General features: G+C 34.6%; 1 pseudogene; it reads left to right on the forward strand.

Annotated features, from left to right (window-relative positions):
- The first annotated feature begins 3,943 nt into the window (after nt 1-3,943).
- LOC120579869 (vesicle-associated protein 1-2-like) lies at nt 3,944-6,268 on the forward strand (annotated as a pseudogene).
- The last annotated feature ends 14,759 nt before the right edge of the window (nt 6,269-21,027 follow it).

Below are 21,027 nucleotides of genomic sequence, written 5' to 3' on the forward strand. Positions count from 1 at the left end.
AATTGAAATTTTTTAATTTTGATTTTTCATATCACTTTTGTTTTTCTTTTATAATATTTTTACTGATAAAACATCAAAACTGATAGGCTATGCTACTCTAGCTACTATTAAACTAAGAATGCAAAAGAAGAAGAAAATATAAAACTTTATAAGTTTATTCATGAAGCAGCCAAGAGGCATTGTTATAGCTTTTATACTTAGGGTTGGTAGCAAGGGCTTAACCTGATAAAACATAATAAAAGCATAAGAAATAAAAATAAGTCCAAAAGTTTATTGGGGTGGTCTATGAATGATGTAAACATAATTGATGATAGGTTATCTTACGTTATTTTTAGCATGTTTTTCAGTCAAATTCAATAGGTTTTATCAGCAGAACTGAGGAGTATTAGAACAATTGTCTATAATTTTGGGTCATTTGTAATGTTTTATATATTTGAGTCTGTAATTCTATTATTCCCGAAACATAGCAATTCAAAGGTGTTTTTGATATGAAGAACATCAAAAAGTCTTATAGACATTGGGAAGATCAAGAATGAAGATTCAAGAGTCATCATAAGACTTTACAGAGGGAGAAATTATGTTCTTAGGTCACAATACATCTTATATGGAAGCAAACACCCAAATGGATGGAAAAACAGAGAATTAAGGCTCATAACACACTTACATGCGCCTAGGGCATGAATCATACGCCTAGGAAATGCCTCATGTACCTAGGGCATAAGTTGTTCTGCACACTCATGCGCCTAGGACATGAGCTGTGCGCCCCGAGCACTGCTTAGTGCGGGCAAAAACAACTTTTTCCTACTTTTTAGCAGGAAAAAGTTCGGTTTTGGTCCCAACTTCAAGTGGAAACTCTCCCTATAATTACCTCATTCCTCATTCCAAATTTCTCATTCAGAACGAAGTGGTTCAAGAGGAAGGCAAACACTAGGAGCTTCCAGGGAGTAGTTTCTCTCTCCTCACTCCAAGTTTCTCTATGGTATGTTTTATTTCTTTTGTAATTTGTCTTTAGTTACCATGAGTAACTAAATATTTATAGGCTAGGGTTCTAAGATGAAACTTTATTATATTTGTTGGATAATTATTTAATTTATAGTCATTTATTCAGTTATCTTCTGTCTGTGATTTAGTTTTACTGTAATGCGTAAGATTTTTCTCCTCTAGAACATAACTCTCATTTAGGCACTTAGGTAGTGACATGGCCTAATATTGATATTTATAACTTGTTATTTATAGATGCCTAACAAGGAAGTAATTAGTTAGTAACTAGCGAAAGAAACCGAAAGCGATTGGACCCTGATAATAATTACTTAGGAGGTGGCATAACTACTATTAAGTAAAATCTGCTGAAATTAGAATGTAACTAGTTAGTAATTAAGGAAACAAATGACTTCACAACCTAAATCAGCCTGATAACTCCATTCTCCTCGACCTGGGTCAGGTAAATGCTGATAGGGTTGCCCGTTTATAGAACTACCAAGAGGGAAAATGTGCTATGTACTTCTAAGACTCATAGATGAGAAAAACTTTAGGAACACTAGCAACGATATCTTTGGAAATTTAGGAACGCCAATTTAAGTATATGTTTCAATTAACACTGAGGGAGTAAGACCCCATACGTATGGATCACCGTGTGGCCAACAATTGCAACTCAACAGGCGGAGGGATAGACCGAAATCAACTGAGAGAGTAAGACCCGAAACATAAGGATCATTGTGCGACCATCAAGTGCAACTTGACAAACTGATTAGGCTATCACGTACCAACGAACTCATCACTTAGATAGTCTACTTAGAATAACAGAACGCGACTTGACTATTAAATAATTCCAACAAATGAATATAGAGGATCCTAACTGCTGCTAATATTTTTGCAATCAAAACACGTAAACTTTCTCTGTTGCAAACAGATAAAAATTGCAAACTCTAAACTCTTATCTTTTATTTATTACTTTGTTTTCAAATCAGCTTCAAGAAAAAATGCATTTGGCGACTTTTAAAATGACGAATTGCGACTGTTAGAAAGGTCGCAAATGTACATTTGAGACTCTTCCCCAACAGGCGCTAATGTTGGGGTCGCATCTGTCTTTTGCGACAATTCAAGGAACGGTCGTACCAACAGCCGCGACGGGTCATAACAGTCGCAAAGTACATTTTGTTTTGTTTGAAAAGGGGTGTTGCGACAGTTCATAACAGCCGCAATTCCTTAAAACTATTTTTTTAAAATACTCTTTGCGACACTTTCGAATTGTCGAAATTTGTGAAATTTATTTAAAAAAAGAATAATAAATCATAAAATATGAATACTAATTAATAAAAAATATTAACTAATCCATAAACTAAAATTTGAATTTTACATTCATATAAAATTATTTGTGGCGTCAAACACTCTGGACACAACGTTAACTTCCAGATCAATACAAATTTTATGATTGACAGTCTAATCTACAATGATGTTTATAAACTAAAAAAAAACTTAATTCTTAATAATTCTAAAGGTAATAAGATGGAGGCCAGTAAATTTCCCTTCCGTTTGGATCCAAATAGTCCATACATGAAAGACAGAAACATAAAATTATAGCAAATATAGTTTAAACTTTCAACATTTCAATACTTGTATACATGGTATATCCTATAGAATTCCTAAAGAAAGTTTAAAATGAAAAGCCCACACAATAAAAAACAAACAAGTGATGACACCATGAAGGGTAAACATAACACTTTTAAATCCAAATAATCTTGACATAACATAGCATTTTGCAGACACACAAACATAACATAGCAACAGTGTCAATTGACATTGATGATAATTCAAATTGAGTAAAAGTTTCACCATTATGAAGATTAAGACATTTGTATCATATACCTGGAATAACTTTCAGATGGATACCCTATTGAAATAAAAAAATCTATTTCCTCACCACACCTCAAAAACATCTACATAATATCAAACAACAAGCACAATAAGACATTCACACTCTTTTGTGACAAAATGGTCAGATAAGATGACGACGCAGCTGCACGCACTATGTGGCTTAAAGTAACAAGTTCCAATACATTTAACTCAAAACAATGGCCTAGGCAACAGTGTGAATGGGCAGATAAGATGATGACACAACTGCATGCACTATGTGGCTTAAAGTAACAAGTTCCAATACATTTAACTCAAAACAATGGCCTAGGCAACAGGTTAGACAAATTAAGAAAAGAGTTCAACCAAACTAACTATCAGCATACATCAGTTGTTATCCATCAAATTAAGAGTTCGATCTACACACAGTTCCAGCAGAAAATTACACACAGTTCCAACATAAACTACACACAGTTCCAGCATACACTAAACGAATAAAAAATGTCGACAAGTAATCAATTTTAAGAAATTTGTGAAAACAAGTAGAGAGAGATTTGTGCAACAGTATGCTATGTTTTAGAAAATCAGTTGTGTATGCAAAGAATCAATTTAACACATTAGGTCTTGTATCTCTCCCATTCATCCTTTCATAAGTTTGGTCTAAAAAATAAGCTAAAACATGAACAGTTGTGGGTTCAAGTCGAACCGAACCAGTGTTATGATTGGGTGAACCCGTTCATTATTGTTTTCAAACTGAACTGAAACCAATTTCACAAGTTGAATTGCTGTCAAGAACTCGAAGTTCAATTGCTGTCAAGAATTAATAAAGTTAAATAAATGTCAACAACTCATAAAAAGTATGCAAGATTACAATTGCTCAAGCACACATACAAGAGACTTTCAATACTCAAGCACACAAGCAAGAGACTTCATATGCTCAAGCACAAAAGCAAGAGACTTTTATAAAACAAAGATTACAAAGAATATTGTTTGGTTGAACACTTAATATAAAATCAGAGGTGTTCAAAAATACAAAACAGTTCAGACTCTAGATTTAAGAATTTCTAATATAGGGTCTTGTTCTAATTTCTAATTTTTTGTTTTTAACACTTTCTTGGTTTTTGTGAACACAGTTGAATTGAATAAACAGATCTTATCCTCTTTCCAGATGTCTAACAAGTCTGATAATTATCTGGCTTTCAAGGTATTGATGTTTCTATGTTGTTTGTTTTTATATAGTGTTATTTACGAAAGGTTATAATTTTGATTTGGATTGAAATTGATGGTGTTGCAACTTGCAGGTTAAGACTACAGTTCCTGAGAAATATTGTGTTAGGCCTAATATTGGAGTTCTGTTGCCTACGTCTATTTCTGATATTATAGGTGAAATAATTTGCTTGATTATGTGAATAATCATTTGCTTACAAAAGTAGAAAGACATGTAAAGAAGAATAATAATGACATTTTTATTTCTTATTTTAAAGGTATATTTTCCTCCAATCTCAATTATAGGAGGATGAACACATTGTTATCCTTAAGTTTTGATCGAATATGTACTCATCATCTAATTATTCAATACCTTATTATATTTTTTAATTTACTAATATAAACATAAAATTATATTTTGAATAAATCCTTATTATATTTTTTAATTTATTAATATAACATAAAATAATATTTTGAAATTTTTTTGCATACGGTGTTGCTACCCAAAGAAGATGTAGTCTACAAATCCAAAGAAGTATTGTTGCCTAGGTCTACTTGTGATATTCAAGGTCTTGTTCTCTATCTTTTTTAGTCTCTCTCATGCACACAAAAGCACGACGAAATGCAACGAAGAATAATCAAGATGTTATATTTGTTTACAAATCATAACATTTATATAATTGATTAAAGTTAATCATTTTTAGCTAAATAAACTTCTAAAATAGTCTTAGCCTTATCTTTATAAAAACAAAACATGGGTTGAACTAAGCCTGATACCTTAAGCATTCAAAAGTTGTTCATGAGTTCTTGTTAGTTTATGTGTGCAGAAAGTGGTTGTTGTACTACTAGAAATATTAGTTATATTGTTTTATTAGGTACTTACATGTGGTGGCAAATTACCTTTTTTTATTTTTTATTTTTTGGCTTAATTAATGATTTGGTCCCTTAAGTTATTTATTGGTTACATTTTGGTCCCATAAGTTATTAAAGTTACAATTTGGTCCCTTAAGTTAGTATTTGTTAGCCAAATAAATCCTCACCGTCAGTCTTTTGCGAAAACGCTAAATAAGGACATGTGAACGGTGGCGTGACAACTTGCAATATATATCCACCTTAGACGTTGGCTTAACGGTTTTGATGGTGGGGATTTATTCGGTTGCTGGAAGATAACCTAAAGGAATTAAATTGTAACGTTAATAACTTAGAGCACCCACATCCATGCCACTCTACATGGGTGGTATAAATGGGTCCCAGTAATACTTTATATTACTTCACACTTTTCAATTATTTAAACCACTCAACTACATTTTCTAAACATCCATACCATTCTTACAAAACTTATAATGGGTCCCACTAATCTTACAAAATGTGTGTGAGGAAGAGAAAGAATTGCTTTAAGACACAATGGTAGAATTTGGAACCGTAGCCAAGAAAAGATACCAACTGTTATGCAATTATCCATGCCTTTCCTGACACTAGTAGCCACACGTGGACCTTATGTGCCAAAAGACACTGCCGATATTTGTGCTCTTATGGGACTAAAATGTAACCAACAAATAATTTAAGGGACCATATCATTTACTAAGCCACATTTTTTTTTAAATTCGATGTTTTCGCACATACCTTAGCCTAAATTAAGAAGTTTTCGTGTGCTTTATTTTATTATGAGTTATATTTGTTTGTACTTATCTCTATCCATAATTTACTATTTGTGAGAATTTTGTGTCTGATTTTTCCAAGATTACGTACATAAGAAATAATTGATGTTTAATGTCAAGTCTTCTTCTTTTATACTCATAACTTTCATTGTCTGTTTGCCCTCATATTTACATTTTCACTTTGAAGTTACAATGCAACCTCAAAAGAAGGCACCTCCTAATATGCATTGCATCCATAAGTTTCTCATTCAAAGCAAAGCATAAGAAGATATCACTTCAGAAATGGTAACTAACGACAAACAACAAATTGTTTCTTGAATATATAGCGTTTTTCACTTATGCTGCATATTTTAATCGTTTTTATTTTCTAATTGCATGCAGTTCTTACAAGATTCCGGATATAAGGTTGAATTGTGCAAATTGAGAGTTGTTTTTTTAAGCATGACTCGCAAAATATAAGGAAGACAAAAAAATAATTTTTATTGAATAGCAATATGCTTCTAAAACAGAGTTGTAACTAAAAATTAAAACAAATATCAAATAACAAATCTTAAACCTCTACTTTTATAGCTCATAAGTAACTGAAATGTTAAAACGAACAGTCTTTCTCAACTACTTCCATAAGTTTCCCTCAGAAAGAAAAAAAAAAAACTACTTCCATAATTTTTACTTCTGAAATATTGTTTCTTATCTTGATTTTCTTATTATTTTCGGCAAAAGAACAAATTTCAAAGTTAACTAAAGAGAAAAAGGATGCTATTGAGAAAAATATAAAGCTTCAGCTAGTATGTCATTCATTCTGTGTATGCATTTTATGCACATTTTATCTTGAACATTCAATTCTCTCTTTTTTATTATTTTTTTTATATCTTTGCTATTAAAAATAAAATAAAATTAGGTGATCTTGATTTTTTCCTATGATCCAAATTTGTTAATTTTTACTAGTAACATCTAAAGTGGGTTTTATGATGAAGTGTTCTTTCAGCACTTCTTATATGGTATGTGTTGTGAATTCGTTGAGAAAACCACACCAATAAAACTTGATGCGTGGAGCAAATTAATACCAAGTAATCAAATCAAGCGGGTAGCAAATAATTCAAACAAAAATAAACAGCAAGTGATAAAAGGAAGAGAGAGAAAGAACACAAGAATTTGTTTATCCAGTTCGGTCTAATGATGACCTAGTCTGGGGGGGAGAGCAGCTCTCCGATCCACTATAATGATATGAGTTTCTTTACAAAGAGATATTGAGTTACAAGAATCAGTCTTCAAACCTAATTCTACCCAAGTCCCAGCCTCTTCCCGTGACCAAGAGACTCAATCCTAATAGTGCTTTGTTCAAGGTGAATCAAAACAATCCCAACCCTAGTGTTGTTGCCAAGAGAAATTCTCTATAAACCCTAGTTTGTATGTTGGGTTCTAAACCCTGTTTTTCTACACACTTTATCATCTGATACAAAACTTATATTTATAGTGGAAAGTAAACACTTTAAAAAAAACTGAAACAAATCTAACTGAAAATACGTTTTATTTTTATCTTCAGCGATGCCATCGCGGCACGAAATTTCCAGTAGCTCCTCAGAAACTTGCTTCAACAATCGTGGCGCGATGCTTCTCCATCGTGGCACGATTCTCCAGATTTCTGATTTTAAGTTAACTCTCACAATTCTCCACCTTGACTTCAAATCAGTGATGATGCCAATTTAACCATCAATCACTTTGCTGCTCTCTCCAATCCTTCATCTATGCTTCAATGAAGTTAATCAAGTCCAAGCAATGCTTGAACCTTGATCTTGGTAATGATTTGGTGAACATGTCTGCTGGATTGTCTTCTGATGCCACTTTCTCTACCATGATCTCCTTTGTCTCAATCATGTCACTTACGAAGTGCAAACGAATGTCAATATGTTTTGTCCTTTCATGATATACCTGATGATTTGCCAAATGAATGGCACTTTGGCTATCACAATGTATCTTCACACACCCTTGACTAATCCCCATTTCTCCAATCATACCTTTCAACCATATGGCTTCCTTGACCCCTTCAACAAGGGCTATGTATTCCGCTTGAGTTGTTGAAAGAGCTACAACTGATTGTTGATTTGCCTTCCAAGTTACTGCTGTACCGAACAATGTAAACACAAAACCTGACAAAGATTTCCTTGTGTTTACATTACGTGCATAGTCCGCATCCACATATCCCTCCAAAGCATCCCTACCTGGTTGTGACCTTGTATACCTTAGACCACCTTTCAAAGATCCATTCAAATATCTCAGAACCCACTTCAAAGCTTGCCAGTGCACTTGACCCGGATTTTCCATAAACCGACTTTTCACACTAATTGCGTAGGATAAGTCCGGTCTAATACAAACCATACCATACATGATGCTTCCAACCCCACTTGCATAGGAAGTACCCTCCATATTGCTTTTCTCTTCATCGGATTGAGGACACTGCTTTATAGATAACTTTGTGTGGTGACCAAGAGGAGTGCCAACGACTTTAGAATCTTTCATTCTGAACCGCTCCACCACTTTCCTCAAGTACCCCTGCTGAGATAAGAATAAATCACCTTTGTTCCGGTCCCTTATGATATCCATACCAAGTATCTTCTTTGCATTACCAAGATCCTTCATCTCAAATTCATCATTCAATTTTTTTCTTGAGCTTCTGAATCTCTTGCATGTCAGAACTTGCTATAAGAATATCATCTACATAAAGGAGAAGATAGAGAATGACTTTCTCATTCCTTCTCATCATGTAAACACAACTATCATAGTTGCTTCTCACAAAACCAACCTTTACTAGGAACTCATCAAACCGACGATACCACTGCCTTGGACTTTGCTTCAACCCATACAAATATTTCTTCAACAAACACACTTTTGTATTGTCTTCTACAAAACCTTCCGGTTGCTGCATATAGATAGTTTCTTCCAACTCTCCATGTAGAAATGCAGTCTTCACATCCATCTGTTCTAACTCGAGATCATACATGTTAACAATCACCATAAGTACCCTTATAGAACAATGTTTTACCACCGGTGAAAAGATTTCATTGTAATCAATCCCTTCCACCTGAGTAAAACCCTTTGCTACAAGTCTTGCCTTATACCTTGGTTCTTCGACCCCTGGTATACCGTCTTTCTTCTTAAACACCCACTTGTTTCCCACTACCCTTTGATTCTTAGGTAATGAAACAAGTTTCCAAGTCTGGTTCTTCTCCAATGAAAGCATTTCCTCATTCATTGCCTTCAGCCAGTCATTGTTTTCATTGCTTTCTAATACTTCCCTGAAGTTCTTTGGTTCCGAGTCTTGCAATTCTTCAGCCGCATTCAAAGCATAACAAATAAGGTCAGCATAACCGTATCTATCAGGTGGATTAATATGTCTCCTCGTCCTATCTGTTGTTAGCTGATAGTCAGGATTAATTATCTCTAGGCCTTCACTCTCATCAGGTACTGGAGTTTGATCCTCCTCTTCCCTTTCATCAGTGGTAGGCTCCACCTCAAACTGAATTTTCTCTATCCCCGTTTCCGAGCTTGTATCCAGGTCTTTGCACTTCATCCCCATGTGGGTCTCATCAAAAGTAACATCCCTGCTTATAATAATTTTTGATCCTCTAGGTTCCATCTTCCACAGTCTATAACCTTTCACACCTTCAGGATAACCCATGAAAATACACTTCACAGCTCTAGCATCAAGTTTGTCTTGTCTGACATGAGCAAACGCTAAAGCTCCGAAAACTTTCAAGTTAGAGTAGTCTACCCGTCTCCCACTCCAAACCTCCATAGGTGTCTTGAGATCTATCCCTGTTCATGGACATCTGTTAATCAAATATGCTGCAGTACTAACAGCCTCTCCCTATAAACTCTTGGACAATCCAGCTCCCAACAGCATACACCTCACACGCTCCAACAAAGTCCCGTTCATTCTTTCTGCAAGACCATTCTGTTGAGGTGTGTATGCCACAGTTCTATGCCTCTTTATACCTTTCTTCCTGCAAAACTCATTAAACTGCTCTGAAACAAACTCCAGGCCATTGTCAGTTCTCAACACTTTCAGTTTAGTTCCAATCTGATTTTCTACAAGTGTATCTCATTCTTTGAATTTTTCAAAAGCATCACTTTTATTCTTCAGAATGTAAACTCATACTCTTCTAGAATAATCATCAATGATAGACATGAAATATGAACCTCCCCCATGAGTCTTAGTTGATGTTGGACCTCACAGATCCGAATGAACATACTCAAAAGGCCTACTAGATTTATGTACACCCACTCCAAACTTCACCTTGTGTTGTTTGCCTAATGTGCAGTTATCACAGAAATCTAGCTTGTTCAATTTTTCATTCCCTAGAAAACCTTGTTTAGCTAGCTCAACCAAACCCCTCTCACTGACATGACCTAATGATGAGATAAAACCGCAAGTGCACGGTCTTACCGAAGTAGTATAAAAAGAGTATTGTTCCGACAAGGAGTAGTTCAATTTAATTATCCTTTAGAAATGATTAGAGAAGAAGAGAATTGTAAGTTGGGGTTTTCAAACGATTGAAAATTAATATAATAAAAGGAGCCTTGGGATCGTTGGTTTCATCTAAATAACAAGTCCTTCTCAAACCAAAACTATAAGCTTATAATGTTATGTTAGACCTAATTTCTCAAGACAGTTTCTCTTATGTTCCTCTAGCAACCAAGCCTATTTCGCTGACTTGATTACTATTAGATTTTGGTTCCTCTAACAACCAAGCCTATTTCGTTGACTTGATTGTTATTAGTTCCCTTGAAGATCGAAACTATATGTCTCAAAGATTGCAAAGCCTATTTCGCTGACTTTGCAATCCTTGTCTAAATTCACTTGTTCGAATATCAAAACTCCACTTTCGTTTTATGAATTGATATTTGGAATAATGGATAAACAATTATCAAACCCTCCACTTTCGTTTCCACAGTTTGATAATGGTTGATCCATGTTAAAGCAGTGAATTCAGATAAGAAATTAGGGTTACATAAGATTAAGGCTTAGAGCTTGGCTTGATTAGGATTATGTCATTTAGACTTATCCAACAATCCCAAGACAAGGAGAAGTCTACTCACTCATGTTCATTGTAGACATGGGGGAGAAGAGAGAAAACAAAGGTATTATGACAAGAAAATAAAGGAAAAGAAAAGAACTTTAATTAAAAAAGCAATTGTCACTTATTGTATTCCAAGTAAAGATGAATATTTGTGATGGATGGCTACTCTATTTATAGCATTCATTCGACTTAAAATCTAAGCTATTACATTCGGGCTAAAAATAGAGTAGCTTAAAATCTAAGCAAAAAGCAGCAAAAGTGACTCTGGAGGGAGGCACGGCCGTGCCAAGGCTAGCACGGGCCGTGCCAAGCTTCTGACTTGGGGGAGACATATTTTTGTCTCTCAATCTTCATATTTTTGCATCCAATCGGCTCCAAGTCCCTTTCTTTTGCTCCAAGACTCAATCCATCCAATATTCATTCCTGAAATAAAATAAAATGCAATTTGTAGTAAACTATCCTAAAAAGGAAATAATACTAATATATAATAAAATAAAATCTAAATAAAACTAAACTAAAAATCATATTAAAATAGTCAATAAATGACTCATCAAACTCCCCCACACTTGAATCTTTGCTTGTCCTCAAGCAAAACGCATAGACATGGCAGCAACAAAAGGATCAATATTTGACAATTTAAATAAAAGCTTATGTCTCCCTCGAGGTCTTATTTCAATGCACAGTAATAATAACTTCAAGTATTCCTTGTAAACTTATTCAACCCAACAACAAATCTCAAGTGAGTGTGTGTGTGTAGTCCAACCCTTTTCTTGCTCCTGTATAAGATAGATATTATGAGGACCAGGTTCTAATCTTAACACTAAAATGACCGAGAAAAATATTTTCTTCATTTCATATAAGAGAGGTGGGAGAGTAAGATAGATTTGATGAATTTATACATTTGGGGGCTTGTAGATGCCTAGGGGCTATCATTTCACATTGGAAGTCCGTGAGGGGGTATCATTTCCTCCAAGTTTCTATGATCACCCTAGGTAGTGCTACAACTTGTTTACTTCACTTAGGAAGTTCCTCTTTTTAGAGGGTTTAATTCAAGCACAATTTGTTTGAGAAGTCATCACCACATTTAGGAAGTCGGTGAGAGGGTATCCTTTCCTCCACGTGCTGGTGATATCCTTCTGCCCCATTTTCGGTTTACACATTTCATCCCATTAGAATTATTCCCACACAAACTTATACTACGTTTACTCTGAAGATTTTTAAGGGTCCAGGTTACCATTAAAGCTAGAACGTGTTCCTTAAAATACCTACTCATACACTTACTCAAGGATTGCAACTAGGTGCTTTTCTCATTGGAGAATTGATTTCACAATAAAACATGATGTGGGTATAGCAAGAATACTTATAACACAAGAAATCACTTTCATGTACAAGAAACGACCATTGAAGAGACAACAAAAAAATTTATGTCATAATAAAACAATAAACACAAGCTGCTTATTCATGCCTTTTACAATAAAACAAAACAAAAGAATAAAGTTCAAAGGAGTTTGGAAACACTACGACTAAAGACACTTTATTAGGCTCCCCCCACACTTAGGAGAAGCATTGTCCTCAATGATTCAAGATAGAAAAATAAAAGAGAAGGAGAGGAAGAAGAAGAAGAAGAAAAAGAAGAAAAAGAAGAAGGAGGAGAAGGAGAAAGAAGGGAAGAGAGGAAGAGGAAAGCTCACATTTTTATCATTGAGGTCCATATGGAGGACCTTGGAGGTGAAAGTGGTGCATCATGTTCCGAAGCATTTGGTTATTTTCTTCGGATATGCGGTTGCCCCTTTGGATCTCATTCCTTAGTCCCATTAATTCAACACCTTGCCTTTGTTGCTCGGTCCCATTAATTCCTTAGTCCCATTAAGAAGTAGAAGAAAAGAGGAAGAGAAAAGAGTTCTAATCACAAAGAAAGAGTTAATCAAATTAGTTTACTCCCCGGCAGCGGCGCCAAAAACTTGATGAGATAAAACCGCAAGTGCACGGTCTTACTGAAGTAGTATAAAAAGAGTATCGTTCCGACAGGGAGTAGTTCATTTTCCCAAGTCCGGTCCATTTTCCCTTGATCTTGGCCGTTAGACCTAGGGTTTCATCCCCTGGATCAATCCAACGCTCCCTGAGTGTCCAGGTCCAATAGGCTTGGGCTTGGGCCTTTTTTTTCCCTGTGGTTTCCTGCGTTTTTGCTATTTCTTGCTATGTGCACCCTCTGTTTTTTATGATTCCTAAAAATTTCCCCATTTCTGCTCATTTATTTCTTCAGTGCCCTTTTGCAACTAATTTATGAACTTGGCTTGGTGGTAAACTTAACTGTTTGATAGATTGTATGTCAGCTCTTTCTCTTTTATCTTGCATTCCTGCTCAGTGCTCTTCTCAGATAGCAGATATATACCTCGTGATAGTAATTCACACCGTTCATGCTATTTGGCTCGCTCGGAATAACATTCGGTTCTCTTCGACTACTACAACCTTTCACTCCGTAAAGGTCCGCATTCACTCTTGGATCGCTATGTCTGGTACTACCTCGACTGGGAATTGCTTGCCTTCGGATTCACATTTACTAGATTCTTTTGCGGTTGCTGCTCATTGTCGCACTATTAAGGAGATCATCCCGGTGTTGTGGAAGGCTCCATCCTCTCCTTGGATGAAAGTTAACACTGATGGCTCTGTCATTGTTGGCCACACGGCTTGTGGCGGTCTCTTTCGAGACTCTACGGGCTCTTTCCTTGTTGCTTTCTCTTGTAACATTGGGGAGGCCTCGGTTTACCATTCGGAAGTTCTTGCTATTATTTTATCCATGGAGCACGCGTCCTCTCATGGGTGGCGACACATCTGGTTGGAAAGTGACTCATCTAGTGCCTTGGATGAATAAGGCTTGTTCCCTTTTAAATTAAAAGCTCTTCATAATTTTAAAATTATTAGTAAATATCTCTTAAATATATCAATGTGTTATTTTTTGTTCATTTAGAAAACATAAAAACACTTCTTGTCATAAAAATAATAATCAATATAATTGAATACAATTTTACAAATTTTAGTTTACTTTTTCCTATAAATATTTTTTTTTTTAACCTTTCGTGAGGGTAAAGGGGAAATCAATTATACCATCGTAAAGTTATGTATGAATATAAAGTACAATTAATTATTTTTGAACAAGTAGAATGTATTTTATGTTAATTACTAATGAAGTTAACTACGCCTCACATAATACGATCAAGCAAGGATTAAAAAAGCAACTTACTAATGTAACATTGCCTTAAAACATGTTATAATTTTTTTTTCATATATTCTTTATTTTTTTGGTAAAATTTTCATATACTCTTATGAATGGCCAAATGAATTGTAAAGAAGTTTTTTTAGCAATCACAAACATACTCCACCTTGTTATAGAAATAATTAAATAGTTTAAGCATTATAATTTTTAAAAAGCTCTTCATAATTTTAGAATTATTAGTAAATATCTCTTAAATATATCAATGTGTTATTTTTGTTCATTTGGCACACATAAAACGATTTCATGTGATAAAAATAATAATCAATATAATTTAATACAGTTTTACAAACTTGAGTTTACTTTTTTCTGTAAATAATTGTATTTTTTTTAACCTTCCGTGAGGGTAAAGGGGAAAACAATTATACCATCGTAAAGTTATGTACGAATATAAAGCACAATTAAATATTTTTGAACAAGTAGGACATATGTTATGTTAATTACTAATGAAGTTAACTACTCCTCACATAATACGACAACGCATAGATTAAAAAGCAATCTATTGAAGGAACATTGCCTCAACACATGAACAAAAAGATTTTATAAAAAGTTTTTCCTATGATCTTATGAATGGCCAAATGAACTATAAATAAGTTTTTTAGTAATCACAAACATACTCCACCTTGTTGTAGAAATAATTAAATAGTTTAAACATTATAAATTTTTAAAAGCTCTTCACAATTTTTTAAATATTAGTAAATATCTCTTAAATATATAAATGTTTTATTTTTGTTCATTTTGAAAACATTAAATGATTTCATGTGATAAAAATAATAATCAATATAATTGAATACAATTTTACAAACTTTAGTTTACTTTTTCCTGTAAATAATTGTATTTTTTTTAACTTTTCGTGAGGGTAGAGGGGAAAACAATTATACCATCGTAAAGTTATGTACGAATATAAAGCACAATTAAATATTTTTGAACAAGTAGAATATATTTTATGTTAATTACTAATGAAGTTAACTATGCCTCGCATAATACGATCAAGCAGAGATTAAAAAAGCAACTTATAGAAGGAACATTGCCTCAAAACATGAACAAAAACATGTTATAATTTTTTTTTTCTTATACTCTTATGAGTGGCCAAATGAATTATAAAGAAGTTTTTTAGCATTCACAAACATACTCCACCTTGTAATAGAAATAATTAAATAGTTTAAGCATTATAAATTTTTAAAAGCTCTTCATAATTTTATAATTATTAGTAAATATCTCTTAAATATATCAATGTGTTATTTTTGTTCATTTGGAACACATAAAAGGACTTCATGTGATAAAAATAATAATCAATATATTTGAATACAATTTTACAAATTTTAGTTTACTTTTTCCTGTAAATAATTGTATTTTTTTTTAACCTTTCGTGAGGGTAAACGGGAAAATAATTATACCATTGTAAAGTTATGTACGAATATAAAACACAATTTTTTTTTCTTTTTTAAGCAAGGGGAAAGGACAGACATCAAAAGGAAACACCGACGTTCCAACTAGATTGGCACCCCGGGAAACCTCCATCCTATGCCGCCAAACTCTAAAATTTTATTAAAAAAAGGGGAAAAATAATTACAAAAGAGGGGGGACTAGGCCAAAACCCTCCAAAAGAAAGAACCGAAAAAGAAAAGAAACAGACAAAGAAAAATAAACAACAACCTGCAAACACTAAGGTAGCTTATAGTTGGGCAAACCAACTCTATCACGATAGAAATCAAGGCGTAACTCCGTCAGGAGCGTATCCAACCAAACTGAACTCGTAACGCTAACTTGTCAGCACTAGTTGGGGAAATCTCATTGCCCCAAAGAGCCCATAATTGGCAGCTCTAACATTCAAGCAATATTTCGAAAATCCAATGCTATTCCAATACCAAGAAGGAACACTTTCAAAACAAATCTTCGGTTCCGCCATAAAAAATGGTTTATGAGACAGAGATAAATTTCTCAAGGCAATTTTAGATACAAATTTACCGATACCTCAGATGTTCCAATAAAGGACACTCATTGAGGAGGAGGAGTACCCTTTGCACGGGTTTTATACGAAGCTTTACCCAGAACTTGCTTTTTCAATGTTTGTTGCTGCTTCTTGGATAACACTTGCGTGAAGCCTTCTGTTGCCATCCGTTGATCATACTCGCGAATGCGAGCCCATAAATCCAAGTCATTTTGTACATTTTTTGTGACTGGAATTTCATGGTGTCGAATAGAACCAGCACGCGCAGGTGCAACATTCATGTCAGTATCATCCTGGCGTGTAGTATGTGCTATCTCAATCGGTCTGGATTGTGCTTGTGTTGAATGTTCAAAAGCCATAACATCAAAAGAGGAGTGCTGAAGTGGTGCGGCAGTCCCACCCCTTGCATTATCATGTTGTGATTCAATGTCTGTGGTATTGATTTCCTCAAGTACATGAGCAGATGTGTAAGGCAGCTTATCATGGTGAATGGCTGAGCTAACATTTTCATAAGTAAAGGTCATGGTCGTAGATTCTTTGTGCATTTGCAAATCTGTTTGCAATTCGGCTTGAGACACTGGAATGGAAACATCCCGAACCTCTTCCACTTGTCTGGATGTGTCTTCAAACTCTATTTGCAACGGAATAGCTGCTGGCTCAGTTTGAATTTCGACTTGAGAAATCGGAGTAACATCCTCAACTTCTTCCTCTTGTCTGGTTGCTACTTCTAGGTCTAGTTGTAGCGGAATAACATCCAGTTGCGGTGTTGTACGGTCAGTGTCAGCGATATTGACCTCCGGCGCTTGAAAAGCTTTTGACGAACCAATACCGTCAGGATTATCCTTAGACTGCCATTTTTCCTCCTGTTTCTTCTGTGGTGCTACACTCTTCTTCTTTTTATCAATCACTTGAGTATCCTTAGCTGGTTGCAGCCACCGATAGTTAGTGATGTGGTGCCCAATATTACGACAGTGGGTGCTGATGACAGTCGTCATTACGTTATTTTTATGGTCTTTTTATGATATTTTTACGGCATTTAGAGAGTCAATTGCTTGTATACATGATTAAATCATCTCAAGATTCATAAAAGAGAAGTTGTTGCACAAATTGGAGAAGAATGCAAGAATTTAGCTACTGGAGAAATCGTACCACGATGGACCTGAATCGTGGCACGTTTGAAGCGTGGAATTTACCTGAAGATACTGGAAAAATAGTGGCACGATGGATATGTAACGGGCCATGATGGTTTAGTAAATTTGCTGCAACATCAGATTAATGAAGGAATCGTGCCACGATGGACGTGAAACGTGGCACGATGGTGGGCTTTTCTGAAACCCTAATTCTTTGTCTATAAAATCCAGATGCGATCAGAAGCTTGAGGGGATTTTTGGAGACCTAAACAAAGCATAGACGGCACCAAGAAGCTAAAGAACACGCAGTGGATCTCGCCAAACTCATAGTTGGTTCTGGTTTATGCATGTTCGCTAATTTCTATGTATTTGATTGTTTAGTTATGAGACGCTAAACTCTTAGATAGATTAAGCCATGAGATGAATCTTTGTGATCTGTGAACCATGTAATTTGTTTTGAACTCTCTTTGACATCAATGAAAACCTAGTCTTTATTCAGAATTATTTGTGCTTTGCTTTTCTTATGATTGTTTGTATGACTACTAACCCTAGCTTCTTTCAATCACATAAATTGATCTTAGGAATTGAATGACTACTAACCCTAGCTTTTAATCCTGAAATAGTAATTCTGTTTAATTCAACATAGGAACCTAGAGATAGGAAATTGAGGATTATGACTTATGAATTAACGTTCTCACCATGCTTCCGCGGTTATTCAATCGGTTTAAGAGATTAAAAGGTTATAACTTTGGAAAGGGTTTTGAGTCAAGAGATTGGTCAAAACCACTTAGTTAATCCGTCGTAAAGCTAGGTTAATTTCTTTGAGAGAGAAGAGAGGAAAATTACTCACAGTGAGCATTAGAGGATTCGAAAGGCTTGATCATCTGTTTTAATCCAATTATCAAACCATTTTATTTTCTGTTATTTATTATTTTATGCAAACCAAAACTACTGCCTCAGGCACTCAAAATAATTTATACATCCTAAATATTAACCTTATTGCTAAATTGAGATTAACACAGTCCTCGTGGGAACAATATTTTTACTACTTCGATAGTTATTGGTACACTTGCCAATTATTTATCAAGTTTTTGGCGTCGTTGCCGGGGACTGTTGAGCCATTTCAATTTGGCAATTTTATTTTTGTTTAGGATTTCTTTCATTTATATTTTTTGTATACATATATATTGAAAAAAAAATGATTTATGTTCTTGTTTTTCTTTTCATTGTACTATGCTACTAAAAAGTTTATCCAAGTTTTGCAGCTATGATAGACAGGTTATACCTCCATGACACAGAAGAGATTTGGATGTTGCAGTATGAAAAATATATGTTATATGTGAAGATGAAACATTGCGACAATAAAATCTCAAGATTAAATGAGAGATGTGGTTGTTATGAGGTGGATCAACCAGGTAGCAATTGTGAAGAGAAAGAAGAGGTTATCAACATCGATTACAATACTCAATTTCAAAATATTTTAGATGATTTCTTGGTGTCAAATCAAGTTTCATTTGAGAAATTTGATGTTCAGTGTGGTGATCTTGTTGAGAAAGCACATGAGTCTCAGAGGAAGTTGGTTCAGATGGAGACTGAGTGTCACAAGGTTGTAGTGGAAGAAAATCCCAAAGTGAGGAGTGTTGATATTTTCTTGAAGTCTGGATCAACGGGAGTTAAAGAAATCACTCGTGTGCAAATGGATGCATGTCCTTCTTTAAGGTGGGAGAGCTCAAATGATAAAGATTTAGTGGCTGGAGCATGGGAGCATCTACTGCTTTGTGCCAAATTCATGGAATTCCTACCAAACAAGAGGAAGAAGAAGGATGGCATATTCTTTCTATCATTTTTGCCACCCTAACAGTGGTTGAAGTGTCAAGCTCAATGACGTAAAAGAAAGCGCTTGGTGGGAGGCAACCCATCCCTTTTATTATGTCTTTATTTTCAGTATTTTATTGTTGAGTCAAACAATTTTTCTTTGATTTTCATTTTGGTTTATCTCAGTTGTATCCCCCTGTGATGTAATTGAACTTGCACTTGTTTATTATTGATGAATTTGCTTGTTTGTTGACCTTTTCCAGTTTAGTAACAAATGTTTGTTCAAGTGGTATTCCAAAAGTTCAAAAGGAGGAGTGACTTGTGATTTCAAAGGCGAAGTGTACGGCAGTTAAAGATAGATCACAACTCCCAGAAATCTAACACTGTAAGGTTCATGGCCAAATTTTATTTTCCAATTTACTTCTAAAGAGTGTTCCATGCATTTACATTTCTAGAACTTGCAATTTTTCTCTGCTGTCGATTGATCTTTGTCATATACACACTGAGGCAAAAGTGCTTGGTCGTGTGAGCCTTTTGAAGCCTACCCTGATTTTAATTGAAATTTTATCCTCTTTTTAGCCAAATTGAGCCGGTAGGTCTAGATCTTTTTGTTCGGTGACAAACTACATTACAAGCTTAGAGACTTTTAGGATTTATCCCAAATTGTTTTTTTGAGTTAGGCATTGTAGAATGTTGCTAAATAATAAGTTTGGGGTTGCTATTGGAATTTGCAACCAATTAAGTTTGGGGTGGGGTACTAGAGATAACGAAAGAACATTATCATAAACAATACGCAAAAATGGTGTATTCAAAAAAAATAAAAATAGAATGAAAAAGGGACATAACATTGAAAATCCGAGTATCTAAAACTCAATTGTCCCAAATTGTTAAGAATGATCTCTAGTACCTTTGCAAGAACTGTGTTCCAAAAGGTGAATGAATAATGGGTTCAAATTGTGATTTAACTTCTGTAGGAGTGCCTAACTCAAATTTTGTGTAGCCTGATAAGTGCTCAAAATGATCTAATTCATGTGTTAGTTTAGGCATATTTGATGAGTTGTTTTTCAAATTATTGATGGAAAAGCTTCAATTATGTGCCTAAATGCCATTTATGCTTTGCATGCCTTACTTTACCCTTTTTGTGCAGGAAAATACAAGCAAGGGCCAAAAATATTAGTTTTGACCAGAGACAACATGTCATAAGCGTGTTCCAAGCGAGTTTCAAGCCAAAAGCCTAGAAGCCAGAATTCAAGAAACTCGCCATAAGCGAGTATTTGGCCATTGGCGAGTTTTCTCCAGAGGCTACACGCCATAAGCGTGTTCATGGCGAGTTCAAGAGATCCAACAGGATAAGGGGCACGTGGAGCATAACCATTGGAGCAGAAGCTGATTTCGTGCATCTCGCTTATGGCGAGTTATTTGGGCCATAAGCGAGTTGTCCAAACACAGCCCATATAAACGGAGGACCAAATGTTAATTTTGTTATGAGTAACATATATTTATGAGTTAAATTTTGTTCCCCAATTATGTAGGAAAATTTGTAGCATTACAAGAACCTCCACCATAAATTTTAGAGTTTTAATACGAGTGTTGAATTAATTATGAATTTCTTTAAAAAAAATTATAATTAATTTGTTTCTCGTTAAAAAACTAAAATGATGAATCTTTGAACAAACTTATAATTACAATGTCAATATAGCATAAAACGACATAATACATGTCTACAAATATGACTATATTCAACTCTTTGTAATACTCATTTTTCCAAATTTGCAACGTCAACCTTGAAGTCATTGATTGAATCTGCACTTTATCAAATAATTAACGAATTTTATCCACAAATATCTATGAATATATATATATATATATATATATATATATATATTATTCATCTCTAATAGGCATGGTATTGGGGCGAGGTGGGGACAAGTTTTACATTCCCCGTCCCCATACCCGATTCACATATACTTGCCCGTTACCCTACTCATATCATTGGGGCACGGCATTCAGGTTTCTTTTTATTTCATTTTTTAGAAGTAGTTTACAAATAATTTCTATGCAATATAAT

The sequence above is a fragment of the Medicago truncatula genome, chromosome 4, assembly GCF_003473485.1.
Source record: "Medicago truncatula cultivar Jemalong A17 chromosome 4, MtrunA17r5.0-ANR, whole genome shotgun sequence".
Lineage (NCBI taxonomy): Eukaryota > Viridiplantae > Streptophyta > Magnoliopsida > Fabales > Fabaceae > Medicago > Medicago truncatula.